At 40.3% G+C, this 23,410-nt stretch overlaps 1 pseudogene across 1 annotated transcript in view; it reads right to left on the bottom strand.

Moving 5' to 3' along the window:
* The window catches only part of LOC149213052 (5'-methylthioadenosine nucleosidase-like), a 61,698-nt pseudogene that overhangs the window by 8,349 nt on the left and 29,939 nt on the right, over positions 1-23,410 (bottom strand). The window contains exon 5 of the transcript XR_016250788.1: positions 11,987-12,061. The product of XR_016250788.1 is annotated as a 5'-methylthioadenosine nucleosidase-like (transcript). The remainder of the gene's footprint in view (positions 1-11,986; positions 12,062-23,410) is intronic.

Here is a 23,410-nt window from a genome sequence, read left to right as displayed (position 1 = left end):
TTCCTGTAAGTCACCATTCAGAAAAGCACTCTTTACATCCATCTGATGGACTTTCCAATTGAACTGAGCTGCTAAGGCAAGGACAAGCCATATGGTACTCATCTTGGCTGTAGGAGCAAAGGTCTCCTCATAGTCAATGTCTTCCTTCTGTGAGAACCCTCGAGCAACAAGGCAAACTTTATACTTGTCTAGGGTTCCGTCTGCTTTGTATTTCACTTTATACACCCAAATGCAGCTAATGGGCTTTTTCCCTGCAGGAAGATCAGAAAGAGTCCAAGTGTGATTCTTCTGAAGACTCTGGAATTCAACGTCCATAGCCTATTCCCACTCAGGTGTACCCTTAGCCTCTGAAGAGGTTTGAGGCTCAAAAACACTGTGCAGGTTAGCCATAAGAGCAAAATTTACTGTAGACTGTTATTTGCTCTTATGTCTAGAAGTTCTACCTTCAAGGAGCTCATTATCCCAGAGATCACCAATGGTTTTAGCCCACAATTTAGGCCAGAGAGTAGAGGAACCAATATCAGGAGGAGATGGAGAAGGCTCGGGAACAATAGGAGCAGCAAGAGGAGGGTTATTTTCCGGAGGAAGCTCAGGTAGTGCATCATCAAATATTGATGTTGCATCATCCCTCCCATCAGGTGGACCTACCGGAAGAAGAACACTGTGAGGTTGATCCTTAGAACACTGCTCAGAAGGAGGAGACTGAAAAAATCCTCTGTCTTCATCAAATACTACATCACGACTGAAGCTAAGACGACCAGTGGCTATATCTATCAACCTATAGGCCTTGTGATGATCATTGTACCATGTAATCATGAGTTTCTGACTTTTGGAATCCAACTTAGAGCGCCTAGCAGCTGGAATCCAAACATATGCAACTGAGCCAAATACTTTGAGGTGACTGATCTTAGGCTTACGACCAGACCAAACCTCTTCGGGAGTCTTCCCCTTAACAGCCTGAGTAGGTGATCAGTTAAGAAGATAGACAGCAGTAAATACTGCTTTAGCCCAAAATTTGTTTGGAACATTCCTGTGTTGTAACATGGAACGAGCCATTTCAACAACTGTACGGTTGCGGCGTTCGACAACATTGTTCTGCTGAGGAGTGTAGGGTGTAGTTAACTGACGTTTGATGCCATGAGTATCACAGAAGTTGGAGAAAGCAAAAGAACAAAATTCCCCCCCGTTATCTGTCCTAAGAGTTATGATATTACAGCCAGACTCTTTTTCAACTAAGGATTTAAACTTCTGAAAGATACTAAATACATCAGATTTATATTTTAGAAAATACACCCACATCTTTCTACTGAAATCATCTACAATAAGCAAAAAATATTTGCAACCAGTAATAGAAGATGTATGCATAGGACCACAAATATCAACATGAATTAACTGGAGTACTTTAGATGCATGCCAAGATTCTCCATCCTTGAATGAAGACCGATGTTGCTTGCCAGCTTGACAGGCGCCGCATACTCCCAACTGTTGAGTCTGAATATCAAGTAACCCTGACACAAGTCCCTCCCGAGAGAGTTGAGAGAGACACTGCATGTTTAGATGCCCATATCGTTGATGCCATAGAGTGCTGATGGGAGAAACATGAGCTGCTAGAGCTACTTCTGGAGAATCTCCAGTGTCAAGAAGCCTGTATATACCATGATCCTCTAGGCCAACAGCAACCGTAAGACTAGTGTCCCTGTTGATAATGGAGCACTTGTGCGCACTGAACACTACATCAAGCTGAGGAGAGTTCCTCATAATCTGGCTGACAAACAACAGATTAATTTCCATACCAGGAACATAGTACACATTCAGGAAGATGAGTGTGTGCCCACCAGACTGGATCTAAATTGTACCTTTGCCAACCACTGTGTACTCTTCACCTCTGCCGAATACTACTGAATCACTGAAAGGTGAGAAGTCAATAAACCAATCATGCCTATGAGAGAAATGGCATGATGCACCGGAGTCAATGTACCAGGGCAAAGACGGGACATGATCTGAAGACCTTTTAGCCATAAAGGCGTAAAAGGCAGATTCTGTCTGCTCGGAATGTTCTGCAACATTTGCTGTCTAATCGAGCCCTCCCTGTTTCTTCTGTTCAGAAGCAATCCTCTGTCGGCAATCTTTCTTCATGTGGCCGAATTCGTGATAGTAATTACACTGCACATTTTTCTTCCTAGCAGGATCAAAAAACTGAGAAGAACCTTTATGCTGAAAAGACTGAGAGGACTGATATTTGGCAACAAAAGCATTTTCTTAGGACGCTAATGAGGCACCACTACCAAACTGTTGTTTCCAACAATCCTGCTGCATGAGTTTGGTGCATAACTCTGGAAACTTCAGATCAACATTAGTGGAGGTAATGTTGAGTGTTTCTATGAAGTACTCATAAGATTTTGGTAGACTTTTTAGAGTGATGACTACCATATCTTCTTCCTCCATGGTTCGACCAATGGCTTCGAGCTGATATCGAATGTCTTTAATCTTGTTAAGATGTTCCTGTATGTTGAAATTTGGTATCGGAAGACAAGTGGTTCCCTAAGGCTTTGATCTTTGGCCTAAGGAAAAATGTCCAAAAGAATTTAGTTTTTCTCCTAAAGTGACTTTATAATTTTTATAAAGTCAAATCTAATTTAAAAGTGACTTTAAGTGATAAAGTTACTAAAGTCTAATTTTAAAGTGACTTTAATAAAGTCAATGTAAAATTAGAAAGGAAAAGTGACTTTGGAAATAAATGACTAAGTGGGTCTTTATTAAGGTGGGGTGAATTAAAAAATAGAAAGTGAGAATTAAATGAGCATTTAATCTCAGCCCTAGATCTCAATCTATTTCAGCCATTGAATTTAGGGATTCCCCAAAAGTCACTTAGGGTTAGATTAAAGGAGGGAAAAGGAGGAAAAGGTCATTCATTCTCTCATGAGCAGATTGAGAGAAGGAGAGCAAGAGAGCAAGGGAGATTTCTGGACAGTGAGGAGGAGACAGCAGCTTGGCACACATTCTAAGGCAGCATTCCAGCAAGTCCGTACAGCTAAGTTAGCACGCAGTAAAAGGCAAGTTTTGGGCACAATTTTCTAGAAAGACCGTACAGCAGTTTTGGCTCAGATTCCAAGGAGGTCGTACAGCAAGTTTGCACAGAAATCGAGGAGCAGAAAGTCTGAAAATTGCTGGCACGTTTTTCAAGGGAGGCCGTACAGCAAGTGGCTGTACCTTGGCACGCATTTCTAGGCAGAAATCCGTACATTGTACTGTTGTTTTTTTCTGCACAAAAATCGAGGAAATCGTACAGCAACATTTATGGCAGCTTGCACGCTTTTCTAGGCAGGCCGTACAGCAGCATTTAACGCTGAAATTTGGCACAAAAATCGAGGAGGTCGTACAGCATTTATTGTTGTTCAGTTTTGTTGTTTGCAAGTTTTTCCAGTTGGCTGTGAGGCACGGAAAACGAGATAAGTTGTAAAAATTTGCTCGCTGATTTTTGCTGAATATTTCTCTTACTGTAAAAGCATTTTCCAGAAATAAGGAGCTTTCAAACTGGTTTTCCCAAGAGTTGTAGGGGGTTTTTCTAGGGTCACCTTGACCAAAAGTCACTGTGTTTAAATGTGTTGAATGGCTGTTTGTATGTGCTGATATTTATTTCTGCATTTTCCAGCATTCTGTAACTTTTCCAGAATTTGTGTTTTCAGCAAAATTTATTTTCTAGTTGTTGAATGTATGGATATGGGAAAGGGCATTTAACTATTTTGGAGAAATAAGGTGAAACTGAAAACCGGGGTGGGAAATGAGAAATTTCTACATGGTATCAGAGCTTGAGTGATGATAGTGCAGCTGGATATCTCACAAAGATTACTAATGTGAAAGATGAGTTGGCAGCAGTGGGAGAGGTCATTCCACCCACATAGTTGGTGCGGATTGCAGTGAATGGCCTCCCCCGTTCATGGATGAACTTTGCTGATGGGGTTTGTGCACATGAGACCCTTCCCACATGGAAGAGGTTTTGGGATGATTGCATTCAGACAGAGATCAAGAAAGGTCAGCTTGGGGCAGCCAAGCCAGTTGAACAGGATGAGGATGTAGCACTGTTGGCAGGAGGCAAGAAAGGCAAAGGGAAGAAGCAGGCTTCCACAAGCAATGGTGGGAGCAAAGGCAAAGGTAAAGGTAAACAGGGTAACTCATAGAAGGACTATTCCAAGGTGAAGTGCTGGAATTGTCAAAAGATGGGACACTATGCAGTTGTGTGTCCGGAGAAGAAGAAAAAGAAGGGGAAGAACCAGAGCGTGGCAGCTTCAGTAGAGTTTGAGGACTTTGCAGATCGTTTTGACCGAAAGTTTGGGTTCACTGCGTGTGAGTCCTCTAGTGCAGGATCACCTGCCACACAGGTTCAGAGGGAGCATGCTTTTCCCTCGATTACCGGAGCATCTTCGGGTATCTGGTATGTGGACAGTGGTGCTTCACATCACATGACAGGAGTCTGTGAGTACTTCTCAGAGCTTTCAGAGAGTGGCACTGATATAGAGGTAGTACTCGGTGATGACAGAGTTGTTAGAGCAAGCGGTGTGGGGACACTGACATTTCAGAGGGAGTCCAAACCTCCCTTGAAGGTGTCAGATGTTTTTTATGTGCCAGGGATGAGGAAGAACCTCATATCCGTCTCAGCTTTGGAGGACAGAGGATATGAGGTACTGTTCAGGGGAGGACAGGTGTTGATGTATCCCAGGGGCACTCCAGCTGATTCAGCTAGAGTGATAGGTGTACGCCATGCAAAGGTGTACAAGTTTGCATTCTAGCCCCTTTTGGCATTGAGCAGTAGTACTGACAGCAGAGCTAGCAGTTCTGAGCTGTGTGAGATTTGGCACCGCAGGATGGGGCATATGTATCATGGAGCCTTAAGGACCTTGCAGGAGATCAGTACAGGTGTTCCAGATTTCAGTACTGATCACTTTGATAATTGCAGAGGATGTGCGATGGGCAAGTTTGCCAAATCCCCTTTTCCCAGCAGTGACAGCAGAGCGACTGGGATTCTTGACTTGATTCATTCCGATGTGAGCGGTCGGATGTCTCATGTTTCCTTGAGTGGATATGACTACTATGTTTTATTCATTGATGATCACTCCAGGAGGACCTAGATTTATTTCTTGAAGACCAAGAGTGAGGTCTTCAAGCGGTTTCAGGAGTTCAGAGCTCTTGTGGAGACACAGACAAGTCAGAAGATCAAGTCCCTGAGGTCGGACAATGGGGGAGAGTACACCCTTGGAGAGTTTGTTGACTATTGTGCGGAGGCAGGCATTATGAGGGAGTTCACTGTTCCTTACACCCACCAGCAGAACAGGGTTGCAGAGAGGGAGAACAGATCCATCGGAGGGGCTGCCAAAGGCATGTTACATGATCAGGGGTTGCCATTGTTCTTGCGGGCAGAGGCCTGCAACACAGCTGTTTATTTGCAGAACAGGAGTCCGCATCGTGCCTTGGGGCACATGACTCCGGAGGAGGCTTTTTCTGGGAAGAAGCCTGATATTGGTCATCTTCGTATATTTGGGCGCATTACATACTCCTACATACCCAAGGAGAGGAGGATCAAACTAGAGCCCACCGCAGAGAAGGGTATCTTTGTGGGCTACAGTGAGACCTCAAAGGCCTTTCGGATTTACATTCCTGCACAGAGGAAAGTTGTTGTCAGGCGGGATGTGAAGTTCGAGGAGGACAGGGCCTTTAGGAGATCACGGGAGTTAGAGTATCTGGATCAGCCAGACCCTCAGGAGCAGTTGAGTCAGTCGCAGGGATCCAGTGGACAGGGATCAGGAGGATTCGGAGGTACATCTATGAGGATGTCAGGTCCGTCAGTGAGCAGTGGCTCACCGAGCCAGACGGGTGGTGCTCCGGGCAGCATGCAGAGCAATTCACTAGGGAGTCCACTGATGGACAGTTCACACAGTACCTCAGCTTCTACAGGTTCAGGTGTAGGCAGGAGGACAACAGACAGACAGTCAGGAGTTCAAGCTCCTAATGATGAGGAGGAGGAGGAGTTTCATTCTCCAATGGGAGAAGTACGCTCAGGGAAAAGGAAGCCCAAGTGGCTTTAGGACACCTTAAGAGATGCCACATCTGTTGCTGAGCCTAAGAGGCCGGTCAGAGAGAGTAGACCACCTAAGAGGTTTTGTAGGTATATGGCAATGGCTTCAGATTTAATTCTGAGAGTTTCGATTCCACTCGGCTATATGTCCCATCTAGAAATATGGAAGGTGCATTGAATGGATAAGCGTGGAGATTGTTGTGTCTAAGACGAAAGGGGTGTGTTCGAATCGCAACACCAGCCAACCAAATTGATGTGCGGGAAAAAAAATTCACGTGGAGCCCGCTGTAGAGCCTACGTGAAGCGTCAGACGTTCCTGCGATGTTGGACAAAACACGGTGATCCTCGCACTGAGCAAATTTGTCCTCTAATTATTTATGCCCTCGTAAATGATGAAACTCGATGCCAGCAAAAATCGTCTTGATATATTTTGGCTTCCTCGACCACTCTATCCAGCCATCAAAATGAAGGATTCGGCCCTTATAACTTGTGTGGATGGAGCCGATGAATCACCAAAGCAATGAGCCCTCTGGCAAACTACCTCTACTCGGCACGAACCTCTCTAGGGTTCAAGGGCGAGCAATAACTTACAGAATGTGCATTGTCTGATCCTTTCCCAAGTTCATCAATGGTCGTACTAAGGCACTGGAGATCTCAGAACAAGAGCGGGAAAAAATAAATCCTTTGATTACTACGGCTCAGAAAATTTGACGCCCAGTAAAAAAAAATTCAGACTTCTAAAGAGCTATTTAGAAATGAAGCAAAATTTTTCAAATGAAAAATTATTTCGAAAAAATACCCAAGCTCTGACACCATAATCAATGAATGAATTGAATTACATGAGCAAATGAAGCTCAATAAGTAATACAGAGATATTTACAGAAATAGAAACAACCAGTTTCTTTTAAGAAATTGCTAAAAAGGTAAAAATAGAAACAGCTAATAAGAATGAGCATTAAACACTAAATAGCATTATTCTAATAGGGCAAAATTGAGAGGCACTTTGAAGTTGGGGACTTAGTCTTTTTGAGACTCCAACCATACAGGCAGTTCATATTGAAGCAAAAGGGAGCAAAAAAACTCAAGCCACGTTTTTATGGGCCTTATAAGGTGATCAAGCGAGTTGGGAATGTTGCATATGAGCTAGAGCTCCCACAAGGCGGCAAGGTGGACAACGTATTCCACGTCTCTTGCCTGAAAAAAGGTTTTGGGACAGCGGGTTACAGCAGCTGCAGAGTTGCCACCTATGGATGATGGCATTTGATCTTTAGTCCCAAAGGCCATCGTGGAGGTGAGAGAGAGAAAACTCAAGAGCACAGTCATTAAGGAGTTTCTTGTTCGGTGGAAAGGTCTGCCAGAGGAGTATGCCTCATGGGAGGGAGAACAAATACTACAGCACCTAGCATTATAGTTGCTTGAGGACAAGTAACATTTGGGAGGGGAGGACTGTAATATTCCCTCTAATTAAATTCTGCTAAGTGTGTTCCAAATTTTTGCAATTTTGATGGTGGACAATTTTTGGGCATAAAACTTAGGAAAAGTGGGTGAGAGACATCAAATTAAATTTTGTGAGAAGGGGGGCTCCAAAACAATAGAAAGAAGGAAGATTTATTTGGATGGTGGAATGTGGGGGGCTACCTCAAAGGATAAATTCAAACTCCCTTGAATAATTCGATTTGGAGAGAAGACAGGGAGGTCGAATGGGAGGGCCCACAAGGAGAGAGAAGGGCAACAAGGATAAATAGAAGAGGGGAGCTTCATTTTGGGGTCTTTTGCCAATTTGAAAACTTAACCTTTGTTCGCTTGAGTTGTTGATCCAAGTCAATGAGTGTTGTTCAGCACAAGGGAATTTCCAGGGGGGAATTTCCAACTCTTCTTCAATGAATCTTGGGTGTCACCCTAAGGGAGATTTTGTTATAGCTTGGAGCTGTTCCGGAGCTGGTTTCAGGGGCATTCGACATGTTTTGCATGGGGACTAGGTGTAATAGAGGGAGGACGAATTGATTGGAGGAGTAGCTATGGTGCTTGTTGGTTTTTGGGGATTTAGAGGGGCTTTGTTTAGAGATTTTGTCAGAGACATAAGGGGATTTGCAGGGCTCATTTTGGGGCTAATTACAAGGCCGAATTTTCCATCTTTAGGGACTGCACAGAGGGTGACTAGTTGGGTCTACACAAGCATTTGGAGAGTTGTGTTTTTGTGGTGTCGTAGCAATAAAATTGGGGCTAGATTTGGTGGAATTCTAGAGGAGAATTTTTGGGTGAGATTTGGGCGCTGGGAGCCCATTTTGCAGTGTTATTTCCAAGTGGTACAAATTTATGGCTGAAGGAGGAACTTGCACATTTTGAGGGGTCCTAGGGTTGGTTGGAAGGAGCCCAAACCCTTTCTAGGTTTTGTTGGCCTTGTTGAGAAAGTGCACGAGCCAAAGTTTCAGAATTTTCTGAGCACATTTGAGGGAAGAACTCCCATTTCCTATCTTGCAGCAGTAGCAGAAAATTACTAGGTTAGCACCGAAATTGGAGAGGAGCTTTTCAGGCACCTGAACATCATTATTGTCACTTAGGTTTTGCCTTGCTTGTTGTAGCAAGCCCAGGTTCCTCTATTCCTATCTATTTGTATTCCATTATGCTCGGATTAATAAAATTGCCTAGTATTTTGGTGCAATTTCTGGTGTAATCTGATATTTTGTGTTGGAATTTTTGGTTGCATGTCCATATTTTTTCTTATATTAAACACTTAATAATTCCATTAGGAATAGTGGTATTAGAGTTGTGACCAAGCCAGTTGTGGGGAAAAACACTTTCTATGACCCCAAAAGACAAGCAGAATATAACCTACTGGAGGCATAGATACAAGAGCAAAGAAAGGGTATTGGAAATTAACCCAGATTCGTAGATTCCTGGGCAGGAAATAGTGGAAACAATCATGGGTGACACTAGGAAGGAGGACCCATCCTTCCCGAGCCTCTTGATGGTTCTGAATAAGATGGCACCACAAGGGCAAAAGGAGATGGCACAAGGGCAGAAAGAAATGTTGGAGGAGATGAGACAGAAATATCGTAGCAGAGGCAACCATGGAGAGTTCATCAAAGGAGAGGGTTCAGGGACATCTCACCATATTGACATTACCAACTATCAGAATGACCCTCACATTTACAGTGGACACCCTACATCTACCATGCCCACATTTGTAACCATAGGGACTGGAGGACAGCCAGACATGGACGAGTTGCCCTTAGTGGATTATTTTGGTGAGTATCAAAATATGGGGGAAGAGTTTCGAGTTGCTCTAACCTTCAAGGACAAGTGAGCTCAAACAGGGCAACAAAGGGAAGGGTTTTGATGGAATAGTGGTGCGGACCACAGACTTGAAGCGCACAATTGGAAGATTGTTCCTTCCCACTTTTGATGGCTCTTCCAAATGCACCACTAGAACCTGGGTTGAAAAACTCGATACTTACTTTCAGCTTAATCAAATAACAAAGGTGGAAGCCATTAAAATGTCTTCCTTGCACTTGGAGGGAGAAGCCCACGATTGGTGGTTCCATGGGCTATCCACACTGGGACATGCCAATGTGACCTCGTATGAGGATTTTACACAGAGGGTGATGGAGCGCTTTAACAAGAGAGACGTTGAGGCACACTTCAGAGAGCTAACTCAACTCAGGTAGATCAGTAACCCAGAGCATTATATCTCAAAGTTCTTGAGGTTGTCAATGATGGAAACAAATTTGCCACTGTCCAAGAGGGTATTTTCGTTTGTGGAGGGTCTAGTAGAACCCTTGTGTGGGTTGGTAAGGTCGAACAGGCCTGCTTCACTTCAGGATGCGGTGAGCAAAGGTTGAGATTTGTAGGATGCAATTTCTAAGACGAGATCACCAATGCCTACAAAATCCCCTTTCCCATAGAGGGGTAGCGTTACCAGGCCCCCACCACAGAGGGAGATGTCAGGGCATGGGCAGATGGATGATGATACTAGGAGAGAACTCAGGAGAAGGAGGTTGTGCTTTACATGCTAGAAGTTGTGGGCACAAGGGCATAGGTGCACCAAGGGCAAGGCCTACTACATAGAGGTATTTTCACATAGTAAGCTAGAGGATGAGGCTGAGCTAGAGAAAAATGGAGGCAGTGGTGAGCCACAATGCATAGGAGGAGGAGTTCCACCACTTCCCACTAGAGGGATTATTGCTTCAATGAGAGGGGTCCCATGATATTTGACGCTAACGATCAGAGATATAGTATAGGGGCAGCGTGTGTCAGTATTGATGGATAGTGGGGCTACCCACAATTTCATAGATGAACAGACGTTACAAAGGAGAGGTTTGCACACAGAGGCATTTGAGGGATTTTCACCGTTGGTGCCAGGGGGCAGAACCATGCAGTTTACTCGCTACATTCCCAACCAAACTATGACCATGGGGAACTACTCGGTGACAAATCATTTGTTTGTGGTTTTTTTACCAAACACAAATATGGTGATGGGTGTCCAATGGTTCTATTCCTTAGGACGAGTCACTATTATTGGAAGAAGTTGAAGATGGAGTTCATTGGGCTAGATGGGAAGCTTGTGGTATTGAGGGGCATGCACTCTTATCCACCACAGGAAGTATGAACTCACTGGATGGAGGTCGATATATGGAGAGGAGATAAAAAAGGGGTTGTGGAGCTTAGAGTTTAAGAGATAGGTGCTCAGACACACCAACCGCACCCAGCCATTCTGCGCTCTTGGAGAAATACCAGGCGAGATTTGGGGACATCCCTCCAAGTCGTCCACCTGGCAAGGGATTTGAGCACACAATAGTGCTACAGGAGGGAGTAAACGCAGTCATCACTACCCCATACAGGCGAGCCATACAGGAGTTGTTGGCTTTGGGACACATCGTGCCCAGTTCTAGTCCCTTCACTTCTTCTAAAGTCAACATAATAATTATGTGTTTTGTCTAAGTTAGACTTAGGCTAAGTTACAAACACAACTTGCTCACACTAAAGCAAGTGTCTAAGACTCCAAGGAAACTTCAGGTGACTTCCACAAGCCTAAACACTCGGGCATGTGCAGAAGTATTTGCATGAGCTACAATCATCAACACTCGTCACCAAGATGAATGTAGATCGAGAAAAACTATCAAACTTTGGTTTAGAGAGTTCCTCTGAGGATTTGAATGTTCCACCCAGCCTATGGAGCACAACTGTTAAGAGGATTTCAATACTAGGGGAAATTGAAAATGATGCTTGGATTAAATATTTTTTATTCAAAGAAAAGATAAAACATTTATAATCCATTGTGAAGCATCTATATTGGCAAAATGCGAAATGGCACCAATTGATGAACTCGTGGAGTTATACGAACTCATTTTCTTCAGAGACATATTTTCCAAGGTCACAATTTTCCCATTTCTTCTTGTCTTTAATTTCCTTGCACTGATCTTAGATGTAAGGGTTGCTGCCTTGATCAGGAAGGATCTTGTAGAAACATACGAGAATGATGATACCAACACATATTCATCTTAATACCAGAGCTATTGAGCACTGGGGTAGATAAATAAATTGATTAATTAAAATAAATGAATAAACAAACAGGTGTAAACCTATCTGCTAAAAAATTCAGAGTTAAGTTGGATCTATGCTAGTTTATCTTTTCTTATAATTGTTTTCATTTTGAATGTAGGACCTCAACTTTCTTTTAAATTAGTTATTAGCATTACCGGCACACAGATATGAAAAATCTCACCAACCTGGGCTGTATAGCCTCAATTCTCTAGTGCAAATATTGTCAAGATGTTCCGGGTCGACTGATAATATTGGTTGTGTATGGAAACTTGAAAGCATTTTGATATTGTGAATCTGTAAAGAATGAAAAGTAGAATGTCTAAATAGAGTTTTGTCACCAACTAAACTATAAAGGAGGTTACAAAAGCTTACAGGAATTGGTATTCTGCGGTCATGAAAAGCGACATCAGTTGCCAGAAACACATCACCAATGCATGCTCCCTTGTCCTGAAATTCATGAAAAAAGTCAGCTAAAATAAACACATTTAGTATTCCTGTTTGAAGCACAATTAGTAAAAACAATTTCAAAGAAGAGTCGAATAAATAGTAAGGACTTAAATTGAGTCAAAACCAGTCCATCCTTTAATGTTCTATACTTCAGACCTAGCTGTTCGATTCCAGAAGTAACCGTGCATTGCCCCTGGATGCATGGGATGCCAAAATGATTGTGAAATTCAAGAAGCAAGGATGAATTGTTGTGTTCCACTAGTTTGGACTTTATATCACTTGAAGCATCCAAATGAATATCCAGAGCATGAACAGTTCAAAGGTTTGGAATTTTGCATGTTAGACACAGAGAACCAACAGAAAAGGCCAGAAAACACACACAACTGAGCATACAATCATGTCATCAACAGGAATATGGGATTACTAGGCAACCAGCTCACAAAAATATATGTATTCCTATATATAAATAGCCAATCCTGTATATACATGCTTATAACTCCTAATAAAGATCACTCTGCATATCCCATAATTCCAATTCTCCAAATCTCCAATGAAAACACATTTATTTTTAGATCACTCTCCTAGAAATATGTGTGTTTTTTTTGGTAGGATATAGGATTGACCATTTGTCATGGAGTCACAGAATTAGATTTCGCAGTTGTCCTGGTTAAAAATGGCAGATTTATAGTTGAGAGGGCTCAGCAATCTCCTATCATCACTTACATTTCAAAACTAATATTTCCTTTCAATGCTTTGAAGGCACTTCAAAAAGTAGTGTATGTGTGTCCTTGAGATGAAAACCTTTTTCTCTTCACCTGATGTTGTTGGGGAGAATCTTCAGTATCTAAAAGCGAAGTAACCAACTCGAAAATATAACAATGATCAATTTGCCACAAACATTTTCATCAGTGACAGAGACAGGTGCAAATAACTCAGGAAAACTGAACGGGTAGATACTGCATATGAAAGCAAAAAGTTCAAACAAGAAGGTAACATAAGAGAGGGCCTGCAATAGAGCTAAACTAGATATTGCTCAAAACTATACTGTTACAAATAAAATTATATAAAAATAATATGAATAATCATAATCATAATAATCATTAATTAAATAACAATTAGTTAACAGCGTTGCGGGAGACCCCCCCCCCCGATCCCGCTCCCAATCCGCGCTCCGGGCAGGAGCGACTCAGGAGCGGGTCGGGAGCGCGCTCCCTAAAAAAATTCGCTCCCTGCCTTTTCGGGAGCGTTTTGCCTTTTTTGCAATTTTTTTGTAGTACTGTTCAAAATGCAATTTTTTTTGAAACAAACAAATAATTTTTTAATGGGGCAGCTTAATGATCAAGTCTATGGCCGTAGTATTGATATGTTATTCATGGTAATGTTAAATTCTTAAAGTAAAATGAAGATTAATGAGAATTTCATCCCGGCCTCATTGGATTTCATATGAAGAAAATAAAATTTTAGGTTTCATTCAAAATCTAGCAGACTTATCAGTTTTTCAGGATTTCAGGATTGGGGGATTGCAATGTTTCCATTGAATTTTGTCATGTATTAGGGTATGAAACTCGTATTTAATCAAGAGCACCAATCCCTCTATGTACCTTGATGTTAGTGACATTGGTTGTAGAACTCCTCTATCATGACCCTCCTAAAAATGTACGCATCACTCAAACAAAATCTTGACTTGACATGCTATGCTTTTTCTATCTTATGTTAATATTGAGAGGGTGATATTAATGACAAAGATCCCTATACAGATACAGAGGTAATGACAAAGATACCTCTGGATATTAATGCTTAGAGGGTGATATTAATGACAAAAATCCTAATTTTCCAACAAGACTAAAAAATTAGACATTTCTCGTGGTGGCAAGAGGCCCAAGCATAAGAAATAAATAATAGATTTACTTCTCTTTTCTAGTTTCTAGTAGTTTTAATAGCTATTGACTCTTTCATATTTATTATGATATTTTTTTAAACAATATATGACAATTTAAGTTTGAATTTGGCAATTATAACTCATTAGTAATGAATTATGAATATGATGCCTCATGAAAGTTGAAAGTTGTTTCATTTCATTTCATTTTATAACATTTCATTTCATGTTAGATATTATTTGTTGTAATGGTTACACTTAGCTTACAAGTACAAATTTGGTGATCAATGATGATAAATGTTATATATTGAATTTTGAAAGCTTGAAACTTTAAGATTGATGAATCATGAGACTCAATATGTTGTATGTTACTATGTTACTAACTTGTGGACGTGGTTGATGAAGATTATAACTTCTAGATGATTGTTGTTATATGGTTCAATCTATGTTTTTTATGTTTTTTATATCTAATTCATTATTCTATATGTTTTTGTTGACATATATGTATCAAAATATATATATATATATATATATATATATATATATATATATTAAAAAACGATCTGGGATTCACTCCCAAACCGGGAGCTTCTGAAAATGTCGCTCCCGCTCCCCGCTTTCGCTCCCGCGCCCAAGTAACACTGAGTTAACTAAATAGGCATGTCTTAAAAGGACATGACCATTCATGAAGGGGCACCAACCTAGGTATACAAGCAGGGCTATTTATAACAATTCAATCATCTCTTATCTTTTGAGTGTTATGTTGTGTATGAACTTTGTTCATAATATTTGGTATTAGAGTTGTTCGATCCTCTGGCTGCTCAACCGCTGCACAGAGTCACTCTGATCTGCCCTTTGGCCATCAATTTTCATCAACTTTGTTGCCATTGTGATCAAAGCATTTTGTTATACAGTTTAGAAGAATCTCCATTTTGTCATCACGTCTTTGGCCATTTAATAATTTTTAAAATAAGATAAAAATAAGTGTTATATTAAAAAATATATATATATATACACACACTATGTTGCACAAGTTTCTGGTACACATGTATTTCCGATTTCGGGTACGCAGAACAAGTATCCGGCACACACAGGTAGAAACTTTGTCCAAATTTACAAGAAACATCCACTTGGGAGTGGCAACAAATATAATATATTAAAATTTAATATATATTAAAAATAAAGATAAAATAATTAATATATTTTAATAATATAATATATTAAAATTTAATAAATTTTAACAATAAAGTTCAAATATTTTTTTTTAAATTAAAGTGTAAAGATTAAATGTACATACCAAATTAAAACAAACAATTAACATATAAAACACCTTTACCACTTACTCAACAATTGACATATGAAAAACCTTTACCACTTAATGAAAATTAAGAAAAAACCAACCAATGTTAAATATAAAAATAATATAGTGAAAATTATGAAAAAAAAACAACCAATGTCAAACAAAACAAGATAAGAATTTTAAACCTAATACTTGTCTACTTTCAACAAATTCTGCAATTTTAATGTTTGTTTAGATTGTTTTAACCAAAAATGTTGACAATGAAGAAAATAAATTACATCATTCTGTAATGGACAACTTGCCCATCAAATTCCATCCTGCAAAGAAATATGTGGAATTTTGAAACACATTCAAAATTTGCCAATCAAATTCCTTCTTGCAGATTCCATCTTGCAAAGAAATATGTAAAAGATTGAACTTTGAAACACTGCCAAAAAAAATCAAAATATTAATCCATCAACAATTTTCCAATCAAATTCCTTCCCAGCAAAGAAACATGTGGGGCTCGCAAACTGGTAAAAAAGGTTGTTATTACTCAATTATTCTGTGATTTCATGCAACGCTATATTTTATTCAACTTTGAAATTCAAGTTTGGAAATTCATAAAATGAAATTGACCAACACGCTACTCTTTCTCTTTCTAACCATCACTGTACAGTGTAATTCATTGAATCTTAACATTAAAGCTTCAAGAGAGCAAACTTATTTGCAATCGTTGAACTTCAAGATTTGCAATAGAAGCTGCCAAGGAATGACTGGCAACTGTCTTTATTTTGTTGAAATCTTTGCTACATTTACACACCTTTGTCGCTTTACAGAGCTCATGCAGTCCAGCCTCCTGACCTGCCATGTATCACTTAGTAAATAAACAAATGGTACCTTCGTTGCTCAATTCCTTGAACCTTCCTTGCTCAAAATAGGTACACGAAATGTCAAAATCTGCTATAGTGAGGCTCCCGAAAAGCTCCAAAGTACCTATTGAAGCTCCTAGCGGTTTTAGAGTATTTCGTACCAACTCCCAACTTCCCAAGAGCACGGGGTACATGCTTTCCAATGGTTGGGAGCAATACCCATGTAACATTTTATATATATATATATATATATATAAAGTCAAGGAAAGAAAATTAAGAAGGGAGAAAATATATATATATATATATATATATAATACCTAAGTAACCTGACTGGGGATTCAGGATTCGAGTGTCGGATTCGGACACATTGACCCCCCAAAACAGGACACTTTAGGATACGTTATATATATATATATATATATATATATATATTAAAAAATAGATATTTCTTACACAAATTCTCATTAATGATACAAATTCATTGATTTCAAACATAGATCTCCATCTAGATGTAAGTTTTATTGTTTACAAAGTTAGTAACATTATAGCATGCATAGTACATACAAAATTCAAATACATGTCACACAAATATAAATCAATGAATGATAAATTCTAGATTCATAAATGATAAATCATAATACATGTTTAATTCATCAATGATCCAATAGGAGAAAGACAAAATAGTAAGATAAAGACACTGACAGCTGTAGTTTTCTCATTAAGTCATCAAAATCAAAATGTGTTACATAGGTAGTGCAATGCCAATGGCAAATAAAAATAAAAAATACAAAACAACTACAGGTATACAAGCCTCAAGGCAGTAGGTAGCCCATGACTCATTAGTCATCAATCCTCATAGTCATCATCAGAATCAACATCATTGTCCTCATCATCATGGTCACCACTGCTCTCCTCTGCATCCTCCTCCCCTGTATCCATAGTCGTCTCTGCATCTACTAGTATCACCATCATCAAATCTAACAAGCTCTAGCACTGGATCATTGAGATCCATATTGGCCAATACCAACTCAACACCAGTAGATGCAGAGACGACTATGGATACACCAGTAGATGTTTGCCCTCTGCCTGTAAATAAGACAAAGGTTGGTGTGCACATACACCATTGTCTCTGCCCTGGAATGCTCAAGCCTACTCTGCTTAACACTATACAAATTCCCATATGTGCTCCAACTCCTCTCGCAACAAGAGGGTGAAGTCACCTAAGAGAGGAGCCTCATGGCTAACTATTGTAGGAGTTGGGCTTGTTGCCACATGATTTGCCCGCCAAGAATAGGGCTTCTTAGCCCCCTGTCTCTAATCACATCATATCCTGCAAATCGACCAGTGCCAGTGGAAAATTCTGCAAAGGCACATCCTCTACCTCATCAAGTAATGTTCTATCCTAAAAAACCTGCCTGAATGCATCTTTCCTCCCCTGTGAGATTTCACCATCCAAGTGAGGAGGGAATCTGTGGGAAGGTCCACCATTCAACCACTCATGGTTGTAGTATTTTGGGTTCAATGAGTAAGCCAAACAATGTAAAGGTGTGCAATTCTTGTCCCATCTGCTGACAAGAATATCCTATATAGTACCACATAAGGCCTCCGGTGATGTCTCATACTCGGGGCACTCACTCTGTAGAATAATGCTCCTCACAGACTCAATCATGGAATCCCATCCCTCATAAACCTCTCCTAGGATGGGTTTGTCTGTATCTGCAAATCGAAGCAAAGAAATGATAGAGTCCATGATCTGAATAATTAAATCTACCCTCTCCCACCAAGAATCATCTAGTACTGTGTCCTTCACTCTTTAGAGGCTAATTGATCTATCTTTCTCCAAAAAGACCAAAACTATGAAATAACCATGGCCCCAAGAGTGGTCTTGACCTCCCTCAACCTCTTCAACATGATGAATGAAAAGGCAAACCGTGTAGCAATTTTCAACAATGATAGATTGTTGTACTCCTTGTAGATAGTGAGGGCATGTTGAAGCCCCGAAATCGGGTCGACAACAAGGGGGATACCCACCCGGTCCGGACCTTGGTTGGCAGCTCCTTATCCGTTTGGTATAGCGGGTCCGACTGGGGATAATGGGACCAGTTTCCCAATCTATGGGTGTGTGTGTGTAGAATTGGATGTTGCTGATCTAACAGTTCCTATCTAAGCTATTCTAATTCAAACTTTAATCTAATTCTATGCTATTGTAATCTAATAAAAACAGCACATCTAATCTATGCTAACCCGGGATGTAATTCTTCTATTATGCGATCTAAAGAGATTTCAAATAACAACTGGTAATAAAGATCATTCAGCGATTATAAGAAAGGAAATCAATTAAGATGAACTATTTCGCATAAAAAGTTAGGCAAAACAGTTGTGAACAGCATATCGCATAATAAGCTATTCATACATTAAACATAAATAAATAGCTACCATCGTACAAAAGTGCCAAATGGTAACTCAAGCATTCATGCAATAACATATAAACAACTAAAAATTATATATCACTTTAACATATAAGCAGAAATGGTCAAAAGATAAAAGTACCATTTATGACTGGTCCTACTCATAAGCTTCAAGCAACAATGATTTATCTCTCCTTACTCTAACATCTACTAAGAGTACAGAAGTGCAACATCAATAGCAGATATCAAATGCAAACATCAACAAATCTTGATCCATTCATTCACCAAAACCTCTTCTGAGGGTGCAAAAGTGCATGTTCTGAGGACAAGTTTTTGATAAATTTATGGACCCTTCTCTAAATGCATGAGAAGGGTTTAAATACTACTAACTAAATAACTTAATTACACATATTCAGGATACGGTTTAAATGACCGCCCATTTTCTAAGCAAAAATTATTTCTAAAAAATTAAATCTAATATCTAACTATTTCTGCATTTGCTCCTTAATATTGCGAGCATTCAATATTTGCCTGGGTAGAGTCGGCTGACTGTCTTCCGCTTTTGGTTGAGCTAAGCAAATAGAAATGGCAAGCGCTGGCACCATTTTTTCAGCAAAATAGAAGATATACTTGAGAATCATCTTCTGGCTATGTGGATTTACTGTGTATGCTCAGTAATAATCCAAATTCCACTTGGTTAACCCTCTAATTGCCTCTGCCTTTGCTTTCTTGCATTTCCGGGCTTATGAATGACTGAGCAGTTAGGGACTTTGCTTTTTGAGCAATTTTCTCAGGCGCTAATCGCGCATCAAAAACTGCCTCCGTTCTTTGATCCAGGCCTTTCTGGTGCGTTTTTCGCCTTTAGCGCCTTTTCCTTCACCAGGTATAAGCTTCAAAATTTTGTAAACATACTGCTTTCGTGAGCTTCTGACCTTGGGCGTTAAATCGCCTGTTGATATCAGCATTGTTCAACTACTCATTCAACCATGGCTCTGACTGAAAGATCTGTAATGGATAGCTCAGCAGCGCTCTGGAATTTGCGGCTCTGTTGCATGCAGTATCCGTTCATGAGGGCATCTCTTCTCTGTTCCCGAGCATTGGAGCTTTACCCTTTTCCTTAATCGCTCCCTGCACATTGCTTCATGTTGTTTCTGTTTTTCATTCCTGCGGTTCACACATAAGGAGAGAGTAATGATAATAAATATTGCAAGAAAGCTCTGAGCTCTACGAATGTACAAAAACATGCCACCTGACGTGAACTAACTCTTCGAAAAACACAAAACTATCTTTCATTAACACTTGGCGTACATTTATTAATTTTCATTAAAGCGCGTATCCAATTTTTGGTTTATGGACAGCTTTTCTAGAATATTGAGCCGGGGAAAATTTGCGATGGACAATTTCAGCGATTCGCATCGCATCATCGCAGTATCGCGTTATCGTATTTTCATTAAGATGTGTTATCGCAGGGTTGCCCGATCACGTTTATCGCAGAATCGCAGATTGTTGTATCGCACGATCGCAAGATTGCAGTATCGCGTTATCGCAGATTTGTTACAATCGTTAAATGGTTATGTGTTTTTATGCGATATCGCATATCGGCCGTTGGCGATTTTTTAAGGTTTTCGAATATGAGTGTTTCTTAATGCATGCGATGCGATGGAATTCGTGTCGCACTCTCGCAGTTTATCATTTTACTCACAAGGAAATGTCCTATCTCCGCGCGATGCGATGTTTTCTTAAGGAGTAGAATACATGAGTTTTAATTAAATTTTTTGAATTTTTTACTAAGGGTCCCCACTTACCTAGTGTTATTGCTAATACTAAATAAGGAGGGGGTTTGTTGGTGGCCACAATAGGGAATTTGTATGATTCTGCACAAAGTTACGGATATGTCGTGCATCCTCAATAATGTTACCAATCCAAAGCACATCAGAAGCAATGGATTTTAGTGCTAAGTTCAATGAATGGTCAATGCAAGGTGTCCAAAACACTTGTGGATATTTAACTTCCACAATCATGTCAACAGCCTTGCAAATAGGTGCATTATCTGTAATGATTTGCACACAAGAATCAACACCTACATCTTCAATAACTTTAATAAACAAATCACCCATAAATTGTGCATCCTTGTATTCTCCAAGTGTATCCACTACTTTCAAGAAAATTGGACCATTCAAGGAAGACACCATGAAGTTGATGAGTGGATGTCGTGCTGGATCTGTCCATCCATCAGAAACAATGCTAACCCCAGATGTTGGCCATGATGCTTTAATAGGCTCAAGCATTTTTTGCACCTCTTTTTTTGCCTTCGTCAACAATGTGGTTCTAAGCTTCTCTGAACTAGGAGGCACATACCATGATCAAGACTCGTTGCTTGAATCTCCTTGAAAACGCTCCAAACCTTTGGCTCCTTTCTCCAAACTTCTAACAGCAAACCCACAGCTCACTTCTTGCAAAAGAAATGACAAAAAATGATAAAGAAACATGGGCAATTTCACCCTTTTATGGCCACGCGGGTCTGAAGTTGCCGGATTCGTGTCCGGATTTCGTGACACATGTCTGAACAAGACACAATCCGGATTCCATCGTGTCTCATTCGAACACGATGTGTCACGAAATTCGGACACGATTTAGGGCGAATCGAATCTGATTCACCGAATTCAGACATGTGGCCAAAAAATAATGAATCCGGTTTCAGAGGATAATACCCGTGTAACATTTTATATATATATAAAGTCAAGGAAAAAATATTAAGAAGGGAGAATATATATATATATATATATAACAAAAAAAAATTATAAACAATCTTATTTTAAAATAAAAACAAAAAAGTCAAGTCTCGCTAGCACAACTGATTGAGGATGGGCCTCGTTTGCAAGGCGACTCGAAATTAAACCTCACGGGGGGTGGTTGTGCTTGGTGCTAGGGGGAGGAGACATGCTCAAAATCCCAGTCTGTTGTTGCACAAAATGTCTAAGCACTGCAACAACGGCTCAGAGCAGGGGTTGTCACCATAAGTTGTCTCCCTACAGCAAGCTAAGGGGGGTGGGCCCTATGGAAATGGAATGAAGGAGAACTAGTTGGGAACCAACCAGTTCGGGAGACACAGTGAAGCAACCAAGTTCTTGATTAAGATTTAGCAAGACTTATAAGATTTGATTAGATTCAAACAATTGATAATAGTGCCTTATGGAGTCAACAATCTTGCTAGGAAATTTACGACCAAGTAATTGATTTGCAACTGTTGCTTGGATGAGTGACTATCTTATATGAAATGCAGATCCTAAAACTAATGTGAGATGCAAAACACCTGGTTAGTTTTAGTTAAATGTCTATCTAAGTTTAAACCCTTCAATCCTTTCTATATTGAGCCTGATTCAGTAGTAATTGGCAGAGAGAAGATAAGGTGAAGCACACTAAGGTGTGATTAACGATATTTGTCCTGAAAATCTAACATACCCGATGGTCCCTCCGACACTGTAGAGAGTTGTGGCTCTGACGACTGCAAGGTCATCGTTTTAAATACTATTAAAACGAAGTTTGTCACCCAAAGATGGATGGGTACCTATCTCTTTATTGACCAAGCTTATGCCTGGAAGTAAATTTTAGTTATGCAGAACTAACTTAATATGCAAATGCGCGAAATGATTAGAAAATAAGATGAAGTTAAATTCAAGGATTAGAAGTGTTTATGCTACCAAAATGAAATGTTCACTTTACTAAACAAAGACTAAAAGATAAACTTCTCAGCAATATCATAATTAAACCACAAGCTTACTTCAAATATTTTTAATACAATTATAGCTCAAAGAGAACAAGAGCTTCTTCACAATTTAATATCAATGCCAATAGATGCTCAAAAAACTTAGTTTAAGAAACTGAAGATATGCAATTTACTACAGTTCTATGAAAAATTACTTGAAAATTTCACCCAGAAATATGCAATAAATATCCAATAATTCAAGTAATTAAACCACGCTTAAAATTAATTTAACGACGACCAATCTCAATAGATGTCAAGCATAAGAAAATGCTCAAAAGCTTGGCATGTAAAATACTTTAGCAATTACCCGGATGCGGGTGATATAACGTGCCATTAAGGCAGGCACCTGTCTCAACACCTGTGACGCGGTTGAGAGGACGGGTTTGAATCTCAAGGTAATGAAGAAAGGAATTTATTCAATTCCCATGACAGACGACATTAAGTTGCTGCAGATTTGGGAGGACGGCGCATTCAAGCCAAGCGAGCCTGCTCAGGACTTGAAGCGCGCAGGGATGAGGGATCCTTGTCCTCCGCCGGTGATGAATGCTATGAATCCGCTATTTAGTCGGAATGCCCAGACATGCCAGGACCAGAACATGCCATTTGAGGTTGGAATTTGGCAAGAGAATTCACCGGAGGGTCGATTCAGGGTGGTAGAGAAGAGCTTCAAAGCCCTTGCGTTAGGAGCTATGATGCGCAGCAGAGGTGTGCCTCGACGAGGCGGTAGATCTGGCATTCGTATTGCAAACGAAGGGGAGGAGCCGCATCCTGTCGCTCCCATGGCCGCTATGCCCCCCTCGTCCTCCAGCTCTGAGCAGGAGTTTCTGGTTCTGCAGGATTCATACCAGACATTCCGCCTCAGAATTCCTGGAAGGCTCATTCGATCAGACGTAATTGTCAATTTCTCGGTTTATCTCTCAGAGGCGGCTCCTGAAGATCACTCCTCGTCTTCCCCTGCCTCTGCAAGCATTCAGAGCAGCGATATACTTCTCGGGGACATGAATGGTAGAGTTTATCGTGTGCCCCGTCCCCTGGCTGTCGAAGAGCAGATTATTCAGCCTCCGCAGGTCCTGGTCCAGGAGAATTCGACTCAAGCCGCGTCTGTGCAGGAAATACCGCCTCTGTTTAATCGTGCTCAGGATAGAGAA

Source organism: Pinus tabuliformis, chromosome 1_1, assembly GCF_031772625.1.
Source record: "Pinus tabuliformis cultivar Carrire ecotype Pingquan chromosome 1_1, CPIR1, whole genome shotgun sequence".
NCBI lineage: Eukaryota > Viridiplantae > Streptophyta > Pinopsida > Pinales > Pinaceae > Pinus > Pinus tabuliformis.
The sequence above is the reverse complement of the archived record's forward strand: the minus strand, read 5'-3'. Positions and strand labels throughout refer to the sequence as shown.